The sequence below is a fragment of the Pseudophryne corroboree genome, chromosome 8, assembly GCF_028390025.1.
Source record: "Pseudophryne corroboree isolate aPseCor3 chromosome 8, aPseCor3.hap2, whole genome shotgun sequence".
In the NCBI taxonomy this organism is placed as follows: Eukaryota; Metazoa; Chordata; class Amphibia; order Anura; family Myobatrachidae; genus Pseudophryne; species Pseudophryne corroboree.
Window position 1 is genome coordinate 486,409,854 of NC_086451.1, and position 23,322 is coordinate 486,433,175.

Genomic DNA, 23,322 nt, shown 5'->3' on the forward strand with positions numbered 1-23,322 from the left:
CTAAGACACAATGGAGAAATATGGACAACAGGCTCCTCAGAGCGCGCCCTGAACATTTATTTCAAAATTATATCTATAATAATAATAATAATAATAATCTATATTGCCATCTATACCTAAAGATATATCTGTAACAAGTCATCTCAGAAGCCACAAATGACTAAAAAATTTTCACAAACCCATATTAATATAGTACATCTGATTATAATGTATAATTACTTCATAAGGCTCTAAGGGGTATATGCAATTGCGGTCGAATTCCCGAAAATGTCGAAAAAACGGGACATTTTCGCCCCCAAAAAAAATTTGACAATGTAATTCAGTGCTTTGTCAAAAAAACGGACTTTCCAAATTCGACTTTTTGAAATTCGACATTTGTCAAATTCGACATTTCTGCAATGGTACAAATGCGGCAATTCGACAAAAGTATATTCAATTGAAGATTGTAAATTCGACAACAGTGCTTTTAGACAGTAAATTCATAATTTTCAATCCGCCACACTTTGCTGGCGGAATCTAATAAAAAAAAAATTAAAACATGTTTTTTATTGTGTTTTTTTTATTGGTAATAGAATATCTATTTATATTAGAAGGGATTAGGTACTTGGTTTGTCTATTTAGGAGGCACAAGTATTATTTATATATTTTTAAAAATATATATATTTTTTATGGAATGGGGTAAAAATAAGAATTTACTTACCGATAATTCTATTTCTCGGAGTCCGTAGTGGATGCTGGGGTTCCTGAAAGGACCATGGGGGAATAGCGGCTCCGCAGGAGACAGGGCACAAAAAGTAAAGCTTTAGGATCAGGTGGTGTGCACTGGCTCCTCCCCCTATGACCCTCCTCCAAGCCTCAGTTAGGATACTGTGCCCGGACGAGCGTACACAATAAGGAAGAATTTATGAATCCCGGGTAAGACTCATACCAGCCACACCAATCACACTGTACAACCTGTGATCTGAACCCAGTTAACAGTATGATAACAGCGGAGCCTCTGAAAGATGGCTCACAACAATAATAACCCGATTTTTGTAACTATGTACAAGTATTGCAGATAATCCGCACTTGGGATGGGCGCCCAGCATCCACTACGGACTCCGAGAAATAGAATTATCGGTAAGTAAATTCTTATTTTCTCTATCGTCCTAGTGGATGCTGGGGTTCCTGAAAGGACCATGGGGATTATACCAAAGCTCCCAAACGGGCGAGAGAGTGCGGATGACTCTGCAGCACCGAATGAGAGAACTCCAGGTCCTCCTTAGCCAGGTTATCAAATTTGTAGGATTTTACAAACGTGTTTGCCCCTGACTAAATAGCCGCTCGGCAAAGTTGTAAAGCCGAGACCCCTCGGGCAGCCGCCCAAGATGAGCCCACCTTCCTTGTGGAATGGGCATTTACATATTTTGGCTGTGGCAGGCCTGCCACAGAATGTGCAAGCTGAATTGTATTACACATCCAACTAGCAAAAGTCTGCTTAGAAGCAAGAGCACCCAGTTTGTTGGGTGCATACAGGATAACAGCAAGTCAGTTTTCCTGACTCCAGCCGTCCTGGAACCTATATTTTCAGGGCCCTGACCACATCTAGCAACTTGGAGTCCTCCAAGTCCCTAGTAGGCGCAAGACACCACAATAAGCTGGTTCAGGTGAAACACTGACACCACCTTAGGGAGAGAACTGGGGACGAGTCCACAGCTCTGCCCTGTCCGAATGGACAAACAGATATGGGCTTTTTTGAGAAAAAAACCACCAATTTGACACTCGCCTGGTCCAGGCCAGGTCCAAGAGCATGTTCACTTTTCATGCGAGATGCTTCAAATCCACAGATTTGACTGGTTTTAAACCAATGTGTTTTGAGGAATCCCAGAACTACGTTGAGATCCCACAGTGCCACTGGAGGCACAAAAGGGGGTTGTATATGCAATACTCCCTTGACAAACTTCTGGACTTCAGGAACTGAAGCCAATTCTTTCTGGAAGAAAAATCGACAGGGCCGAAATTTGAACCTTAATGGACCCCAATTTGAGGCCCATAGACACTCCTGTTTGCAGGAAATGCAGGAATCGACCGAGTTGAAATTTCTTCGTGGGGCCTTCCTGGCCTCACACCACGCAACATATTTTCGCCACATGTGGTGATAATGTTGTGCGGTCACCTCCTTTCTGGCTTTGACCAGGGTAGGAATGACCTCTTCCTGAATGCCTTTTCCCTTAGGATCCGGCGTTCCACCGCCATGCCGTCAAACGCAGCTGCGGTAAGTCTTGGAACAGACATGGTACTTGCTGAAACAAGTCCCTTCTTAGCGGCAGAGGCCATAAGTCCTCTGTGAGCATCTCTTGAAGTTCCGGGTACCAAGTCCTTCTTGGCCAATCCGGAGCCATGAGTATAGTTCTTACTCCTCTACGTCTTATAATTCTCAGTACCTTAGGTATGAAAAGCAGAGGATGGAACACATACACCGACTGGTACACCCACGGTGTTACCAGAACGTCCACAGCTATTGCCTGAGGGTCTCTTAACCTGGCGCAATACCTGTCCCGTTTTTTGTTCAGACGGGACGCCATCATGTCCACCTTTGGTAATTCCCAACGGTTTACAATCATGTGGAAAACTTCCCCATGAAGTTCCCACTCTGCCGGGTGGAGGTCGTGCCTACTGAGGAAGTCTGCTTCCCAGTTTCCATTCCCGGAATGAAACACTGCTGACAGTGCTATCACATGATTTTCCGCCCAGCGAAAAGTCCTTGCAGTTTTTGCCATTGCCCTCCTGCTTCTTGTGCCGCCCTGTCTATTTACGTGGGCGACTGCCGTGATGTTTTATCCCACTGGATCAATACCGGCTGACCTTGAAGAAGAGGTCTTGCTAAGCTTAGAGCATTATAAATTTACCCTTAGCTATATTTATGTGGAGAAAAGTCTCCAGACTTGATCACACTCCCTGGAAATTTTTTCCTTGTGTGACTGCTCCCCAGCCTCTCGGGCTGGCCTCCGTGGTCACCAACATCCAAAACTGAATGCCGAATCTGCGGCCCTCTAGAAGATGAGCACTCTGTAACCACCACAGGAGAGACACCCTTGTCCTTGGATATAGGGTTATCCGCTGATGCATCTGAAGATGCGATCCGGACCATTTGTCCAGCAGATCCCACTGAAAAGTTCTTGCATGAAATCTGCCGACTGGAATTGCTTCGAAGGAAGTCACCATTTTTTTACCATGGCCCTTGTGCAATGATGCACTGATTTTAGGAGGTTCCTGACTAGCTCGGATAACTCCCTGGCTTTCTCTTCCGGGAGAAACACCTTTTTCTGGACTGTGTCCAGAATCATCCCTAAGCACAGGAGACTTGTTGTCGGGATCAGCTGCGATTTTGGAATATTTAGAATCCACCCCTGCTGTTGTAACAGTATCCGAGATAGTGCTACTGCGACCTCCAACTGTTCCCTGGACTTTGCCCTTATCAGGAGATCGTCCAAGTAAGGGATAATTAAGACGCCTTTTCTTCGAAGAAGAACCATCATTTCGGCCATTACCTTGGTAAAGACCCGGGGTGCCGTGGACAATCCAAACGGCAGCGTCTGAAACTGATAGTGACAGTTCTGTACCACGAACCTGAGGTACCCTTAGTGATAAGGGCAAATTTGGGACATGGAGGTAAGCATCCCTGATGTCTCGGGACACCATATAGTCCCCTTCTTCCCGGTTCGTTATCACTGCTCTGAGTGACTCCATCTTGATTTGAACCTTTGTAAATGTTCAAATTTTTTTAGATTTAGAATAGGTCTCACCTAGCCTTCTGGCTTCAGTACCACAATATAGTGTGGACTAATACCCCTTTTCTTGTTGTAGGAGGGGTAATTTAATTATCACCTGCTGGGAATACAGCTTGTGAATTGTTTCCCATACTGCCTCCTTGTCGGAGGGAGACCTTGGTAAAGCAGACTTCAGGAGCCTGCGCAGGGGAAACGTCTCGACATTCCAATCTGTACCCCTGGGATACTACTTGTAGGATCCAGGGGTCCTGTACGGTCTCAGCGTCATGCTGAGAGCTTGTCAGAAGCGGTGGAACGCTTCTGTTCCTGGGAATGGGCTGCCTGCTGCAGTCTTCTTCCCTTTCCTCTATCCCTGGGCAGATATGACTCTTATAGGGACGAAAGGACTGAAGCTGAAAAGACGGTGTCTTTTTCTGCAGAGATGTGACTTAGGGTAAAAAACGGTGGATTTTCCAGCAGTTGCCGTGGCCACCAGGTCCGATGGACCGACCCCAAATAACTCCTCTTCCTTTATACGGCAATACACCTTTGTGCCGTTTGGAATCTGCATCACCTGACCACTGTCGTGTCCATAAACATCTTCTGGCAGATATGGACATCGCACTTACTCTTGATGCCAGAGTGCAAATATCCCTCTGTGCATCTCGCATATATAGGAATGCATCCTTTAAATGCTCTATAGTCAATAAAATACTGTCCCTGTCAAGGGTATCAATATTTTTAGTCAGGGAATCCGACCAAGCCACCCCAGCTCTGCACATCCAGGCTGAGGCGATCGCTGGTCGCAGTATAACACCAGTATGTGTGTATATACTTTTTATGATATTTTCCAGCCTCCTGTCAGCTGGCTCCTTGAGGACGGCCCTATCTATAGACGGTACCGCCACTTGTTCTGATAAGCATGTGAGCGCCTTATCCACCCTAAGGGGTGTTACCCAACGCGCCCTAACTTCTGGCGGGAAAGGGTATACCGCCCATATTTTCTATCGGGGGGAACCCACGCATCATCACACACTTCATTTAATTTATCTGATTCAGGAAAAACTACGGTAGTTTTTTCACATCCCACATAATACCCTCTTTTGTGGTACTTGTAGTATCAGAAATATGTAACACCTCCTTCATTGCCCTTAACGTGTGGCCCTAATAAGGAATACGTTTGTTTATTCACCGTCGACACTGGATTCAGTGTCCCTGTCTGTGTCTGTGTCGACCGACTAAAGTAAACGGGCGTTTTAAAAACCCCTGACGGTGTTTTTGAGACGTCTGGACCGGTACTAATTGTTTGTCGGCCGTCTCATGTCGTCAACCGACCTTGCCGCGTGTTGACATTATCACGTAATTCCCTAAATAAGCCATCCATTCCGGTGTCGACTCCCTAGAGAGTGACATCACCATTACAGGCAATTGCTCCGCCTCCTCACCAACATCGTCCTCATACATGTCGACACACACGTACCGACACACAGCACACACACAGGGAATGCTCTGATAGAGGACAGGACCTACTAGCCCTTTGGAGAGACAGAGGGAGAGTTTGCCAGCACACACCAAAAACGCTATAATTATATAGGGACAACCTTATATAAGTGTTTTCCCTTATAGCATCTTTTTTATATATTTCTAACGCCAAATTAGTGCCCCCCCTCTCTGTTTTAACCCTGTTTCTGTAGTGCAGTGCAGGGGAGAGCCTGGGAGCCTTCCCTCCAGCCTTTCTGTGAGGGAAAATGGCGCTGTGTGCTGAGGAGATAGGCCCCGCCCCTTTTTCGGCGGCCTCGTCTCCCGCTCTTAACGGATTCTGGCAGGGGTTAAATATCTCCATATAGCCCCCGGAGGCTATATGTGAGGTATTTTTAGCCAAAAATAGGTTTTCATTGCCTCCCAGGGCGCCCCCCTTCCAGCGCCCTGCACCCTCAGTGACTGCCGTGTGAAGTGTGCTGAGAGGAAATGGCGCACAGCTGCAGTGCTGTGCGCTACCTTAAGAAGACTGAGGAGTCTTCATGCCGCCGATTCTGGACCTTCTTCTTGTTTCAGCATCTGCAAGGGGGCCGGCGGCGAGGCTCCGGTGACCATCCAGGCTGTACCTGTGATCGTCCCTCTGGAGCTAATGTCCAGTAGCCAAAGAAGCCAATCCATCCTGCACGCAGGTGAGTTCACTTCTTCTCCCCTAAGTCCCTCGTTGCAGTGATCCTGTTGCCAGCAGGACTCACTGTAAAATAAAAAACCTAAGCTAAACTTTTCTAAGCAGCTCTTTAGGAGAGCCACCTAGATTGCACCCTTCTCGGCCGGGCACAAAAATCTAACTGAGGCTTGGAGGAGGGTCATAGGGGGAGGAGCCAGTGCACACCACCTGATCCTAAAGCTTTACTATTTGTGCCCTGTCTCCTGCGGAGCCGCTATTCCCCCATGGTCCTTTCAGGAACCCCAGCATCCACTAGGACGATAGAGAAATTCAGAAAAAAAAATGCGTGGGGTCCCCCCTCCTAAGCATAACCAGCCTCGGGCTCTTTGAGCCGGTCCTGGTTGCCAAAATACGGGGGGGGGGGGGGGGGGGAAATGACAGGGGATCCCCCGTATTTTAACAACCAGCACCGGGCTCTGCGCCTGGTCCTGGTGCAAAAAATACGGGGGACAAAAAGAGTAGGGGTCCCCCGTATTTTTTGTACCAGCACCGGGCTCCACTAGCTTGACAGATAATGCCACAGCCGGGGGTCACTTTTATACAGCGCCCTGCGGCCGTGGCATTAAATATCCAACTAGTCACCCCTGGCCGGGGTACCCTGGAGGAGTGGGGACCCCTTCAATCAAGGGGTCCCCCCCCCCAGCCACCCAAGGGCCAGGGGTGAAGCCCGAGGCTGTCTCTCCCCCCCCCCCCCCCCAATCCAAGGGCTGCGGATGGGGGGCCGATAGCCTTGAGTAAAATGTAAGAATATTGTTTTTTGCAGAAGAACTACAAGTCCCAGCTAGCCTCCCACGCAAGCCGGTACTTGGAGAACCACAAGTACCAGCATGCGGGGGGGAAACGGTCCCGCTGGTACCTGTAGTTCTACTGCAAAAAAAATACCCAAATAAAAACAGGACACAGACACCGTGAAAATGCAACTTTATTTCACACATGCCGACACATACATACTTACCTATGTTGACACGCCGACTCTGGCCACGTCTCCGTCTGTCGACGTCCGGGGTACCTGAAAATAAAATTATACTCAGGACGTGGCGCTACCTGATTACCTGAAGGGACTCTCTGTGACAGGAGTCACAGGGGGTCTCAGCATTCGGGGAAAGGGGTCCCATGTGTAAACATGGGACCCCTTTCAGTCCGTGTGGAGCGGGTATGCGTTTTTTTGTTTTGCCAAGTACGTGGATTACAATAAAAGAACCGGACACTGGATCAGGTGAGTATATAATTTTATTTTCAGGTACCCCGGACGTCGACAGACGGAGACGTGGCCAGAGTCGGCGGGTCAACATAGGTAAGTATGTATGTGTCGGCATGTGTGAAATAAAGTTGTATTTTCACGGTGTCTGTGTCCTGTTTTTATTTGGGTATTTTTTTTTGCAGTAGAACTACAGGTACCAGCGGGACCGTTTCCCCCCGCATGCTGGTACTTGTGGTTCTCCAAGTACCGGCTTGTGGGGGAGGCTTGCTGGGACTTGTAGTTCTTCTGCAAAAACCAATATTCTTACATTTTACTCAAGGCTATCAGCCCCCCATCCGCAGCCCTTGGATTGGGGGGGGGGAGACAGCCTCGGGCTTCACCCCTGGCCCTTGGGTGGCTGGGGGGGGACGGGACCCCTTGATTGAAGGGGTCCCCACTGCTCCAGGGTACCCCGGCCAGGGGTGACTAGATGGATATTTAATGCCACGGCCGCAGTGCGCTGTATAAAAGTGACCCCCGGCTGTGGCATTATCTGTCCAGCTAGTGGAGCCCGGTGCTGGTACAAAAAATACGGGGGACCCCTACTCTTTTTGTCCCCCGTATTTTTTGCACCAGGACTAGGCGCAGAGCCCGGTGCTGGTTGTTAAAATACGGGGGATCCCCTGTCAATTTTCGCCCCGTATTTTGGCAACCAGGACCGGCTCAAAGAGCCCGAGGCTGGTTATGCTTAGGAGGGGGCACCCCACGCAATTTTTTTTCGGGTTTTTTACCGGGTTTTTTAACATTTTTAAAAATCTAATCAAAATCCGTCAAATCGGCCGTTTTTTTGACAGCGGGACTGTCGAATCCGTTTTTTATTGAATATGTCGAATTCCGGCACCCACCTGACGGAATTCGACGGTCGAATTGTGTCGAATTAAAAAACGGGCGAAAAATTGCCGCAATTCGCCCGGAATTGCATATACCCCTAAATCCGATCTATAACTATTGCATCATTTCATCTACTGAATGAATTCAATCCCAACTAATCCTAATAAGAAATATGGATTTCTCACTCCAGAGATCTTTTTATAACTGAGGGTCATGGGCTGTCGGGGGGGGGGGGGGGGGGGGATGTCAGGGGTTCCGCATACAAAAAGACTGCATGTAATACTCAATGCTAATTATCCGACCCAACCCTGGAAACGCGGCACTCCGACACCGAGCCAAAGCCGACCCAGGAAACGCTGCACTCCGACCCGAGCCAAAGTCGACCCAGGAAACGCTGCACTCCGACCCCGAGCCAAAGCCGACCCAGGAAACGCGGCACTCCGACCCCGAGCCAAAGCCGACCCAGGAAACGCGGCACTCCGACCCCGAACCAAAGCCAACCCAGGAAACGCTGCACTCCGACCCCGAGCCAACCCTGGAAACGCTGCACTCCGACCCCGAGCCAACCCTGGAAACGCTGCACTCCGACCCCGAGCCAACCCTGGAAACGCTGCACTCCGACCCCGAGCCAACCCTGGAAACGCTGCACTCCGACCCCGAGCCAACCCTGGAAACGCTGCACTCCGACACCGAGCCAAAGCCGACCCAGGAAACGCTGCACTCCGACACCGAGCCAAAGTCGACCCAGGAAACGCTGCACTCCGACCCCGAGCCAAAGCCGACCCAGGAAACGCGGCACTCCGACCCCGAGCCAAAGCCGACCCAGGAAACGCGGCACTCTGACCCCGAACCAAAGCCAACCCAGGAAACGCTGCACTCCGACCCCGAGCCAACCCTGGAAACGCTGCACTCCGACCCCGAGCCAACCCTGGAAACGCTGCACTCCGACCCCGAGCCAACCCTGGAAACGCTGCACTCCGACCCCGAGCCAACCCTGGAAACGCTGCACTCCGACCCCGAGCCAACCCTGGAAACGCTGCACTCCGACCCTGAGCCAACCCTGGAAACGCTGCACTCCGACCCTGAGCCTACCCTGGAAACGCTGCACTCCGACCCTGGGCCTACCCTGGAAACGCTGCACTCCGACCCTGAGCCAACCCTGGAAACGCTGCACTCCAACCCTGAGCCAACCCTGGAAACGCTGCACTCCAACCCTGAGCCAACCCTGGAAACGCTGCACGCCAACCCTGAGCCAACCCTGGAAACGCTGCACGCCAACCCACACCCAACCATGGAAACGCTGCACGCCAACCCACACCCAACCCTGGAAACTCTGCACGCAAACCCAGACCCAACCGAGGAAACTCTGCACGCAAACCCAGACCCAACCGAGGAAACTCTGCACGCAAACCCAGATCCAACCGGGGAAACTCTGCAAGCAAACCCAGACCCAACAGGGGAAACTCTGCAAGCAAACCCAGACCCAACAGGGGAAACTCTGCAAGCAAACCCAGACCCAATAGGGGAAACGCTGCACGCAAACCCAGACTTGCATTCAACCTTACAGAACTGGTAACAAGCCAACATAACTGATCATTACTACATTGCTTAAAGGGACTGTGGCCTTCTAAAAGTCTTGGAAGGAATTATCCACCACTCCAGACGGGTGGTCTTCTGTATGCCGGCGGTCGGGCTCCAGGCGCTCAGTATACCGGCGCCGGGAGACCGACAGCCGGCATACCGACACTTATTTTCCCTCGTGGGGGTCCACGACCCCCATAGAGGGAGAATAAAATAGTGTGGCGCGCGTCACCGTGCCCGTAGCGTGGCGAGCGCAGCGAGCCCGCAAGGGGCTCATTTGCGCTCACCACACTGTCGGTAAGCCGGCGGTCGGCCTCCCGGCGCCGGTATGCTGGTCGCCGGGAGCCCGACCGCCGGCCAGCCGTAGTGAACCCCTTCAGACTTGCTAATACCTGGGGTGTGGTTACCTGTACAGGTGGTCTCTCAGGCACAGCAGAATGACCATTCCCCACTGTCCATTAAAGATACTGTTAAAAGATTGCATGCACACCACATGCACTTACCCAGATTGGTTAAGGGACCCACTGCGGGCTTACTGGTATTGTGTTAGAACTGGATAAAAAGGGGGCATGCCAGCCCTGAAGGTGTGTATTCTTTATAAGAGAGGACTGTACTTCTGAAGAGTATCTGCATACTCTGATTGCCCAAAGCACCTTCAGCAAGGAGACTTCTCTGTCAAAGACATTTGAGCAATAAACATCTTGCCTTAAAGACGCCTGCATCTCCTAACTGAAACCCTGCCAGCTACCCAAGAGGTGTTGCAGCAGCGTGTCCACACATAACCAAAGTAGGTGGTTACAGGTGCCGACGGTAGGAACCTCAGTGGGAGTGAGTGACAGGCAGTTACCGACTGTAGTAACCCTGCTCTGGTCACTCAGGGATAAGAAACCACACCTGGGGGAGCGAGGTCATCCAGTCACAGGGTCATAAACACCAAGATGTCAGAATATAGTCCCGTGTACAGGAAAGAGACAGCATGTGACTACATCTCTCAGTAGTAACTGCCTGACAGACCGTTGTCTCTCATCCTCTCTGTACAATGATCTTAAGCTGGGTACACACTAGAACGAAGCAAGATGATGTAATACTACATCGCACCGCCGCACAAACTGCGCGATACGGTGTATGTCGGAGCAATGTGCCATAACGGCATGCTGTTGGTCAAGACATCATCCCATGCACCAAATCAGATGGGAAATTTGAAGAATGACCGCCATGAAAGCGCAACGACGGATACACACTATGCAATGCATACAATATATTGTTACAGTGCACGCCTCAAATGCTATATTGCAGAGTGTGTACCCAGCTCTAGTGCGCAGCAACGAAGAAGGAGATAGAGGGAACATACCCACTGTTTCATTTCATTCCCCAAATCACGACTGACAGGAACATCATATGCGTCTGACGGATGGTTCTCTCAAGTCACTACATACGAGCTACTGATCAAATCAGTATATAAAACCTTGGAGAATCGCTATATCAGGGCTGGTATCTTCCAATACAAATTATGTGGGGTATGGACAGGGGGGGGCAATCAATTCTTGCTGGCGTATTGCCAAATCATGGACTGTGCCCATCACGGGTATTTTTACAGCCAAACATCAGTATTTTCCCTGCACTGCAGAAATCCACCAGTCTCACTCAGCAAACAGCGCAAAGCCGAGGCGGAAAGCTGCCCATTTGGTTCTTCATGTCTGGCTGCTGCCATGTTGTACTGAGGATACTCCTGCCCGCAGACTAATGAGACCCTGATAGCCGCAGTGTGAGCTCAGAACGATTCCCCTCTACCCTACGCTGACACCTTCTTCCCATACCACAGGATGACTGGCTGCTTAGTGCGCAGGGCAGGCTGGCGAGTCGCCTTTAGTACTGCATTCTAGGGGCGGTGTAAGGCTTGTGGCCCCTGGCGCATGCACCTGTATTACTGATAATGGATGGTGGGGTATGGAGCATGCTGAACAGGGGCTGGATAAACCATAATAACCACAGTATTCACCCAACGCAGTTTCTATGCGCTCCACACATCACCGTCACAGAAACACAGCGCTCTGGTGGCAGGCAAATGGCCCCTTGGCCTATTGAAGTCTGCCCTAAGCACATGTACATGCTTACACACTAGGGTTCACTATTGTTGGGAGACAATTAACCTATCAGTTTATATTTGGATTGTGGGAGGAAACCAGAGTACCCACAGGAAACCCAGGCAAGCACGGGGAGAACATACAAACTCCACACACAGCTGATATCTCAGTGGTGTATATAACAACAGTGTAGACGGAGGTAATATACTACTATTAATCCACCCATCTGCTCACTACACGTGGGATGCGACATAACTTCCTTCCATGAACCTCCAGTCCCCATGCTCTCCCCTGCTGCCATATACCGAAAATATATCACATACCAAGCTACTTATCGGCATGACTGATTGGCTGAATGAGAGAGACAGCGTACAGGTGCAGGTGGGAAGAAATAAAATCCAGCGGAGGGGTAGGGGTGCCGGAGGTGGGAAACGTATTCCAGGAGAGGGGTGCCGGCGGAGGGAAACGTATTTCAGGAGAGGGGGGGGGGGGGGGGCAGCGGTGGGAAACGTATTCCAGGAGAGGGGGGGGGCGGCGGTGGGAAACGTATTCCAGGAGAGGGGGGGGGGGGGCGGCGGTGAGAAACGTATTCCAGGAGAAGGGGGCCGGCGGTGGGAAGCGTATTCCAGGAGAGGGGGGCCGGCGGTGGGAAGCGTATTCCAGGAGAGGGGGGCCGGCGGTGGGAAGCGTATTCCAGGAGAGGGGTACATACGCACACAGGAGGTGAATGTACAGCAGCCAGTACAGGACAAGCGCAATATGTGCTGATTGCGGGTACTAGGTGAATACAGGTGATTACACACCATCTACTGTGGAATATATGGCCATTCTACCATCAGCCCCAGTCTCTAATTATACAGGGTGATTCAAAGTCTCAGTACACCCTTTTGTTTCAAAAACTGTGCAGGAAAAGGGAAAACCCACGTTCGGTACATACCCTAAAAGATAGCCCACCTCACCCGTACCTTACTGGAGTATTCAGTTTTCCCATTTCCTGCAGTTTTTGAAACAAAAGGGTGTACTGATCACCCTGTATAGTGTGTGCACAGAAGATACATATATATCATTAATGTGTATGCGGTATGTATATGTTCAGTGTGTACCGTATATATAAATAAATGTGAAAGCCATCACTGACTGACTCATCACTGATTCTCCCACTCCCCGATATGTCAGGAAGATGAAATGTAACACAGGGATTCTGCAGGTGGGAAATAGGAAAACTACGTCATTAGAATTGTAATAAACCTCCCCTAAGGGGGTGACATGATGACATCATCACCGATGCGTGGCTTGCGTTGCGGGAATGATAACGCCCAAACGGACAATTGGACATTAGGATTACACCTCCGGTGTGTAGAATGTAATAAACTACAGAAATGTTCCTGTCACTTGTTACACGAGGAGCGCCGGTAGCAGATACGGTAACGCCAAGAACCAGGGATTCATATTTACTTACATTAACACGTCTCAAATTTACCACATTACTAACACCCATCTATGGTGGTCATTCAGAGTTGATCGCTCGTTGTTTTTTTTTCGCAACGGAGCGATTAGTCGCTAATGCGCATGCGCAATGTTCGCACTGCGACTGCGCCAAGTAAATTTGCTATGCAGTTAGGTATTTTACTCACGGCATTACGAGGTTTTTTCTTCGTTCTGGTGATCGGAATGTGATTGACAGGAAGTGGGTGTTTCTGGGCGGAAACTGTCCGTTTTATGGGAGTGTGTGAAAAAACGCTACCGTTTCTGGGAAAAACGTGGGAGTGGCTGGAGAAACGGAGGAGTGTCTGGGCGAACGCTGGGTGTGTTTGTGACGTCAAACCAGGAACGAAACTGACTGAACTGATCGCAGATGCCGAGTAAGTCTCGAGTTACTCAGAAACTGCACAGAAATAGCTTATCAAAATTGCGAACGAAAGATTCGCAATATTGCGATAAGACAAGATTCACTCCCAGTAGGCGGCGGCTTAGCGTGTGCAATGCTGCTAAAAGCAGCTTGCGAGCGAACAACTCGGAATGAGGGCCTATATGTACAACCATGACAATCAGAAACTCCCGTGCGAAGAACGGCTAGATCAGTATATACAGTGCATCCGGAAAGTATTCACAGCGCTTCACTTTCCACATTGTGTTATTTTACAGCCTTATTCCAAAATGGAATAAACTTATTTTTTCCCTCCAAATTCTGCACACAATACCCCATAACAACGTGAAAAAAGTGTTTGAGATTTTTGCAAATTTATTAAAAATAAAAAAACTAAGAAATCACATGTACATAAGTATTCACAGCCTTTGCTCAATACTTTGTTGATGCACCTTTGGCAGCCACTACAGCCTCAAGTCTTTTTGGTGCCACCAGCTTGGCAAACCTATCTTTGGCCAGTTTCGCCCATTCCTCTTTGCAGCACCTCTCAAGCTCCATCAGGATGGATGGGAAGGGTTAGGGTTATCTTCAATCAGATTCAAATCTGAGCTCTGGCTGGGCCACTCAAGGACATTCACAAAGTTGTCCTGAAGCCACTTCTTTCATATCTTGGCTGTGTGCTTAGGGTTGTTGTCCTGCAGAAAGATGAACCGTTGCCCCAGTCTGAGGTCAAGAGCGCTCTGGAGCAAGTTTTCATCCAGGATGTCTCTGTACATTGCTGCATTCATCTTTCCCTCTATCATGACTAGTCTCCCAGTTCCTGCCGCTGGAAAACATCCCCACAGCATGATGCTGCCACCCCCACGCTTCACTGTAGGGATGGTATTGGCCTGGTGATGAGTGGTGCTTGGTTTCCTCCAAACATGACGCCTGGCATTCACGCCAAAGAGTTCAATCTTTGTCTCATCAGACCAGAGAATTTTGTTTCTCATGGTCTGAGAGTCCTTTAGGTGCATTTTGACAAACTCCAGGTGGGCTGCCATGTGCATTTTACTAAGGCGTGGCTTCCGTCTGGCCACTCTACCATACAGGCCTGAGTGGTGGATTGCTGCAGAGATGGTTGTCCTTTTGGAAGATTCTCCTCTCTCCACAGAGGAACGCTGTAGCTCTGACAGAGTGACCATCGGGTTCTTGGTCACATCCCTGACTAGGGCCTGTGACCGGACGGTTCCAAAAGCCCTCACCGCCTCACGTCCCAGAATGGAGTTTAGGTCACACGGGACCTGGCCAATTAGGGGATTCCCGCTTACCGTCAGTAACCGCCTGTTACTGACTCCACCAAATGCGCAGCGGGCGGGTACTATGCTGCCACCACCAGACTCCTGCTTGCCGTGCCGTCTTGAACCACGGTTCTGCTCTGTATGCGTCGACACGCTGTCTTACCACACGTGTGGTGTTGACGAATCCCCACTAGTTGCTTTGCCAAGCACGGCACGGTAGCAGGTGGAAGGCGGAGCTTGGAGACGCTGGGTGTACCCAAAACAGCCGAAGAACGGAGCTATGCTAGGCATAGCCCTGCAGGTCACAAGATGAAGCGGTCGTCTTGAGGCAGAAGATGTTTATTTACCTAAATAGTCTTAAAAAAGACTCTTCCCTATTTCCAGGGGGACAGCAATACAGCAGACAGAAGATGGTATAATACACCCACACACAGGGCAGCTGCCCTCCTTTTATCTTATCCCAATACACAAACCTCAGGAGGTAAACCAACCCTGTTGTTCTCAACCAATTATTGCACATTCATGGGCGGGGCATGCACCAGGCACCCTCACCTTTAACATTGTTCCCAATGAACAGTGGGGAGTGGTCACTCTCCTTTGACTGTCCCTCTCCGAAGTGTTGGTACCGTCTCTGGAGTCGTTCACTCTGGGCTGGGGGAAATTTTCCTGCCTAAATTACTTCCAGAAATCTGCCAGGGGACCCAGCTCACCATCTCCAGCCTGAAATCGGGCTCCAGAGATGGGCAGCCTAGGTCCACGGTCAGGGTTTCCTGCCCACCGAGGGCGATCCCTATGGAGCGCCAGGGAAATACTCAGCTTTTTTTTAAAGCTGAGCTGCTCCTCTCTCTCCCCATGCTACTTTCATGTGGGAGGCTAGAGGGAAAGGCATTCTGTTTTGGGGGGAAAGGACTGGGGGAATCCCACAGCCTGCACAGTCCTGGATTCCCCCCTTCTGGGACACAAGCAACCAAGTAACTGCATTGTTACCCTAAAATACATTTAAATACATTGTACAATTTTGGGTAAAGCCACACTGAACCTGTGCCCTGCAACAGGCTCTAACCACACCATGCACTGCAGCTGGGGGAATCTGTTATCCCCATCCCACTGCCATATACACCTTTTAAAAGAACATTTAAAATACATGTTTAAATAGCATTTGTTTCCTGGTGCACTGGGAGATGGCTTCCCCAGTCTTCCAGTATGTGGCCACAGTGTTTCCCTCGGAGCCCCGCAGCCCGAGTCTATGTCCCGGCTACAGCGGCTGTTTCCTGGTAACGCTGAGGTGCTGGGAACGAAGCTCCTGGACCTCAGCGATCAGCTTCCTGCCCATTGTCCCCCTTACCGCACAGGGAGCCGGCTAGCCAGGTCACCCCTGTGTGCTGCTTGCTCAGGGCTGCCGTGGCTCTCCTCCCCACTGGCGCAGCGCACTGGGAGCCGGAGCGCCCAGTTTCTCGGCCGCAGCACCATGCCGCACTCCCCATGTTAAACCCGGTGGTTACATCCACCTAGCTGCCTCTGGAAGGGGTCAGCTGGCAGCGGCAGCGCAGTGGCTCCCTTCTAACTCGGCGCAGCGCAGTGGGGTTGCCACTCACCCGTACGGTCAGCACTGAGCGCTGCAGCGGGAGCAGGTCTCCCGGCTGCAGCGGCTCCCCTTCTCCCCCCAGCGCGGCACACCGGGGAGTGGACACAAAGGCTGCCGCCGGTAAGGGTCCGGCCCGCGGCAGTAAAGTATGATATAAAAATTCACTTTTTCATACACGGCGGGTAGCGCCCATAACATTTCAAACATGGCGCCTAGCTCCAGTGTTCATTCAAAAAGTGGCGCAAATCGCCCACTGTCCTCAACATGGTGCTGGGCACTAAGGGTTAACCTCTTAAGTGCCGCGGCCGCTATAAGCCATGTGGCAGACAGGGTCTCTGGCCACAGGGCCCTACTCCCCCGATCGCTCAGTTTAGATGGCTGGCTAGCTCTAGGAAGAGTCCTGGTGGTACCGAACTTCTTCCATTTACAGATGACGGAGGCCACTGTGCTCATTGGGACCTTCAAAGCAGCAGATATTTTTCTGTACCCTTCCCCAGATTTGTGCCTCAAGACAATCCTGTCTCGTAGGTCTACAGACAATTCCTTTGACTTCATGCTTGGTTTGTGCTCAGACATGCACTGTCAAGTGTGGGACCTTAGATAGACAGGTGTGTGCCTTTCCAAATCCTGTCCAATCAACTGAATTTACCACAGATGGACTCCAATTAAGCTGTAGGAATATCTCAAGGATGATCAGTGGAAACAGGATGCACCTGAGCTCAATTCTGAGCTTCATGGCAAAGGCTGTGAATACTTACGTACATGTGATTTCTTAGTTTTTTATTTTTAATAAATTTGCAAAAATCTCAAAAAAACTTTTTTCACATTGTCATTATGGGGTATTGTGTGTAGAATTTTGAGGGGAAAAATTAATTTATTCCATTTTGGAATAAGGCTGTAACATAACAAAATGTGGGAAAATAGTGAAGCGCTGTGAATACTTTCCAGATGCACTGTATATGATGTGGGGTACAGGGGGCTGAAATGGCTGCCACGTCTTTGGTTCTTCTCCCATCTCTGTGTTTCATGTATAAGCTGTAACCTTTTATTATGCTCCTAGTTTTTGTACCATTTTTAAGTCTACCTGTTAAACGCCTCGATGTCTATCAGAGAGAGTGCTATAATAACAATGTGTATAGAGAATGTATATAATGTGGGTAGTCTATGTAACATAACAAAATGTGGAAAAAAAGTGGAGGGGTGTGTGGCCATGTAAAATAGGGGGCGTGGCCATAAAACGTTGTTTAAGTGGGTGGTGCAGCCCAGACGTTACTGCAGGGGGCGTGGGCGGTGTCACTGTTGGGGGCGTGCCCAGCGCTTCCCCCAAGCATGAATGGATGCTGTGCGCATGGAATCTTTACACGCTGAGAGGGCAGGAAGCGGACGGCTGTTTTAGCATGGCGCCGCAGAAAGGGCAGCGTGGATTTTGCCCTTAAAAAAAAATCGGACAGGGCGCGGCGCCCTGCTAAAACAGCCTAGCGTGAACACCATACAGGTTGAGTATCCCTTATCCAAAATGCTCGGGACCAGAGGTATTTTGGATATCGGATATTTCTGTATTTTGGAATAATTAGATACCATAATGAGATATCCTGCCGATGGGACCTCAGTCTAAGCACAGAATTTGTTTCATATACACATTATACACACAGCCTAAAGGTCTTGTAATAACTTTGTGTATTAAACAAAGTTTGTCTACATTGCGCCTTCAGAAAACGAAGGTTTCACTATCTCGCTCTCACTCAAAAGATTCCGTATGGGGGGGTGCATGCATATATATATATATATATATATATATATATATAATATATATATAATATGGGGGTATATATGTGGGGGGGTATATATATAATATGGGGTATATATATATTTGGGGGGGTGTATATATATATATATATATGTGGGGGGTTGAGGTATATATAATATGGGGGCTGTATATATAATATGGGGTGAGGGTTGTATATACATATAATATGTGGGGGTCGGGGGTATATATAATATAGGGGTGTATATATAATATGGGGGTATATGCGGGGGGTGTATATATAATATATGGGGGGGTTGGGGTATATATATATGTGGGGTGTGTATATAATATGTGAGGGGAGTGTATATATAATGTGTGGCGTGGGGAGTGTATACATATATGTGGGGAGTGTATATATAATATGTGGGGGATCAGGGTATATATAATCTGGGGGTTGTATATATAATATGTGTGGGGGGTGTATATATGTGGGGGGTCAGGGTATATATATAATATGGGGTGTGTATATATAAAATGGGGTGGGGGGTTTATATAGATATAATATGTGGAGGGTCAGGGTATATATATAATATGGGGGGGTGTATATATAATATGGGGTGTGTATATTTAATATGGGGGTGTATATATATAATATGGGGTGGGGGTGTATATAGATATATGTGGGGGGTGGGGTGCATATATAATATGTGGGAGGTGGTGTATGTATATATATATATATATATATATATATATATAAAATATGGGGTGGGGGGTGTATATAGATATAATATGTGGGGGGTGCATATATAATATGGGGTGGGGGGTGTATATAGATATAATGTGGGGTGTATATATGTACATAAAATATGGGGTGGGGGTGTATATACATATATGGGGGGTAGGGTGTATATATAACATGTGGGGGGTGTATATACATATAATATGTGGGGGTAGAGTGTGTATGTATGTATATATATATATATATATATGTAATATGTGGGGGTAGTGTATATATATATAATATATATATATATATATATATATGTGGAGGGAGGGAGTAAAAAAATATATATATATAAATAATATGGGGTGGGAGTATATATAATATGGGGTGGGAGTTGGGGTTTATGTAATGTGGGTGTACATATAATATGTGGGGGGAGAATATATAATATGGGGCAGGGGGGTTGGGGTATATATAGTATGGGGTGGGGGGGGGGTGTACATGCATATAATATCTGGGGGTCAGGGTATATATAATATGTGGGGGGGGGGGGGAGTATATATAATATGGGGTGGGGGGTTGGGGTATATTTAATATGGGGTGGGGTATATATACATATATGTGGGGGGTCAGGGTATATACAATATGGGGGTGTATATATAATATGGGGAGGGGGGGTCTGGGTGTGTATATATATATATATATATATATATATATAAAAAATATGTGGGGTGGGGGGAATAAATATAATATGGGGTGGGGGGTCGGGGTATATATAATATGGGGGATGTATATATAATATGGGGTGGGGGGTTGGGGTATATATAATACGGGGGTGAGGATTGTGGTGTATATATAATATGGGGTGGGATAGATATATATATATATATATATATATATATAATACGGGGTGGGGGGGTTGTGGTATATATAATACGAGGTGGGGGCCGGGGATAATATAATATGGGGGGATGTATATATAACATGGGGTGGGGGTATATATATAATATAGGGGGGGGGGGGCGCTCCGGCCAGGCAGGGCCCTCCACTCACACTCACACTCACACTCACACTCACACTCAGGGCATCTGTCAGCGCTCTCTCACCCGGCTCTCTGTGCTCTCTTCGGGGACTCGGGTGTAGAGATGAGGCCCGGGCTAGGTTTCCGGGTGTACAGGGCCTAGCTGTGAGCGCTCGGGTGTTGAGGGGGGGGGAGGGCTGCAGGCGTGACACCCGCCGCGGGCACATCCAATCTCCTGGTGAATCGGGTGTCAGCGAGCCCCGGGCCGCGGTTTCCGGGTGTATCCGGGTGACTCGGGGCTCCTCCTGTAATGGCGGCTCCTTCCTTCCGGCGGGCGCGCGGGCGCGGGCACGAGCAGAGGAGAAAGGGCGCCGGGGACGCGCCGGGAGCGCCGCCGGAAGTGTCCGCCATCTTCCTGCACCCGGCGCCGGCGCCACAGCCCCAGCTGCCGCCATATTGCTGCTCCCAGGCCTCTGCCGCCGCCTGTGTGTATATATAACGGTGCTGGGGGGTGAGAGAGAGGGGGGTCAGCACCACAGCCCCCTACAGTGTGTGTGTATATATAGATATATATATTATATATATGTATATATATCACCCTGCCCCCATTTATACCCCCCATACACACCCTGTCCCCATATATATACCCCCTAATATACTACCCTGCCCCTATACCTCATACTGTGACAGTGCCCAGGTACAGTCAATGCCCCTCTGCTCCAATACTGCTGCCAAAGTGCCCCTGATATTCCAAAATACCCCTCTAATCAGAAACAGCCCCCCTGTACCAAACCGAGCCCCTCATCACACCCTGGCCCTCTCTTCTCGCACATACCCCAATGTGTATAACCATTGATCCCCAGACGCGGCATCCCATGTGCGTCATTTGCTGGTCGCACGCTAATGAAGCTATACGCCCTTCCCTGGTGTACAATACATGAGTGTGCAAGGGCTGAGGCACCGGCGCCTCTGCACTCACTGCATCCGTCACATCACTTGCAGCAGCCCCATGCTACAGCAAGTGCGGATTCTGCATCAGAGTGCGGCCTCCAGTGTGAGCGATATAGCGTCTGTGTATGCAATGACTCCAGCGGCACATCCGCAACACTCCCGTATCCTGCCTGCGGAACTCCTGTATACTACCCGCAACTCTCCTGTAACCCGCCCACGGAACTCCCGTATCCCACCCGCAACACTCCCGTAACCCATCCACGGATCTCTCGTATACCACCCGCAACACTCCCGTAACCCACCCGCAGAACTCCCGTACCCCACCCGTAACACTCCCATAACCCATCCACAATACTCCCATAACCCACCTGCAGCACTCCCGTGGCACTCCCATATTCCACCCGCAACACTCCCGTAACCCACCCGCAGAACTCCCGTACCCCACCCGTAACACTCCCATAACCCATCCACAATACTCCCATAACCCACCTGCAGCACTCCCGTGGCACTCCCATATTCCACCCGCAACACTCCCGTAACCCACCCGCAGAACTCCCGTAACACTCCCATAACCCATCCACAATACTCCCATAACCCACCTGCAGCACTCCCGTGGCACTCCCATATTCCACCCGCAACACTCCCGTAACCCGTCCACGGAACTCCCGTATCCCACCCGCAACGCTCCCGTAACCCGTCCGCGGAACTCCCGTACCCCACCCGCAACACTCCCGTAACCCACCCGCAGAACTCCCGTACACCACCCGTAACGCTCCCATAACCCATCCACAATACTCCCATAACCCACCTGCAGCACTCCCGTGGCACTCCCATATTTCACCCGCAACACTCCCGTAACCCGTCCACGGAACTCCCGTATCCCACCCGCAATGCTCCCGTAACTCGTCCACGAAACTCCCGTACCCCACCCGCAACACTCCCGTAACCCACCCGCAGAACTCCCGTACACCACCCGTAACGCTCCCATAACCCATCCACAATACTCCCATAACCCACCTGCAGCACTCCCGTGGCACTCCCATATTTCACCCGTAACCCGTCCACGGAACTCCCGTATCCCACCCGCAATGCTCCCGTAACTCGTCCACGAAACTCCCGTACCCCACCCGCAACACTCCCGTAACCCACCCGCAGAACTCCCGTACACCACCCGTAACGCTCCCATAACCCACCTGCAGCACTCCCGTGGCACTCCCATATTCCACCCGCAACACTCCCGTAACCCGTCCACGGAACTCCCGTATCCCACCCGCAACTCTACCGTAACTCGTCCGCGGAACTCCCGTACCCCACCCGCAACACTCCCGTAACCCACCCGCAGAACTCCCGTACACCACCCATAACGCTCCCATAACCCATCCACAATACTCCCATAACCCACCTACAGCACTCCGGTGGCACTCTCATATTCCACCCGCAACACTCCCGTGACCCGTCCACGGAACTCCCGTATCCCACCCGCAACGCTCCCGTAACCCGTCCGCGGAACTCCCGTACCCCACCCGCAACACTCCCGTAACCCACCCGCAGAACTCCCGTACACCACCCGTAACGCTCCCATAACCCATCCACAATACTCCCATAACCCACCTGCAGCACTCCCGTGGCACTCCCATATTCCACCCGTGACCCGTCCACGGAACTCCCGTATCCCACCCGCAATGCTCCCGTAACCCGTCCGCGGAACTCCCGTACCCCACCCGCAACACTCCCGTAACCCACCCGCAGAACTCCCGTACACCACCCGTAACGCTCCCATAACCCACATGCAGCACTCCCGTGGCACTCCCATATTCCACCCGCAACACTCCCGTAACCCGTCCACGGAACTCCCGTATCCCACCCGCAACGCTCCCGTAACCCGTCCGCGGAACTCCCGTACCCCACCCGCAACACTCCCGTAACCCACCCGCAGAACTCCCGTAACGCTCCCATAACCCATCCACAATACTCCCATAACCCACCTGCAGCAGTCCCGTGGCACTCCCATATTCCGCCCGCAACAGTCCAGTAACCCGCCCGTGGAACTCCCATATCCCGCAATACTCCCATAACCCGCCCGCAGCACTCCCGTATCTCTCCCGTGGCACTCCCGAATCCCGCCCGCAACGCTCCCGTAACCCATCCGCGGAACTTCCGTGTCCCGTCTGCAATGCTCCAATAACCCGCCTGCAGCACTCCCGTATCTCTCCCGTGGCACTCCCGTGTCCGGCCCGTAACCCATCCATGGAACTCCCGTATCCCGCCCGCAGCACTCCCGTATCTCTCCTGTGGCACTCCCATATCCCTCCCGCAACGCTCCCGTAACCCGTCCGCAGAACTCCCATATCCCGCCCGCAATACTCCTATAACCCGCCCGTGGCACTCCTGTATCCCGCCCGCAACGCTCCCGTAACCCGTCCGCGGAACTCCCGTATCCCGCCCGCAGAACTCCCGTA

The 23,322-nt window shown here is 50.5% G+C and overlaps 1 protein-coding gene across 2 annotated transcripts in view; it reads right to left on the reverse strand.

The window, feature by feature from the left end:
- The window catches only part of ARHGAP35 (Rho GTPase activating protein 35), a 74,473-nt gene extending 54,202 nt beyond the window's left edge, over nt 1-20,271 (reverse strand). For both annotated transcript variants that reach the window (XM_063938419.1, XM_063938418.1), the window contains exon 1: nt 19,998-20,271. The gene's annotated coding sequence lies outside the window, so the exon portion shown is untranslated. The remainder of the gene's footprint in view (nt 1-19,997) is intronic.
- Between the last annotated feature and the right edge of the window lie 3,051 nt (nt 20,272-23,322).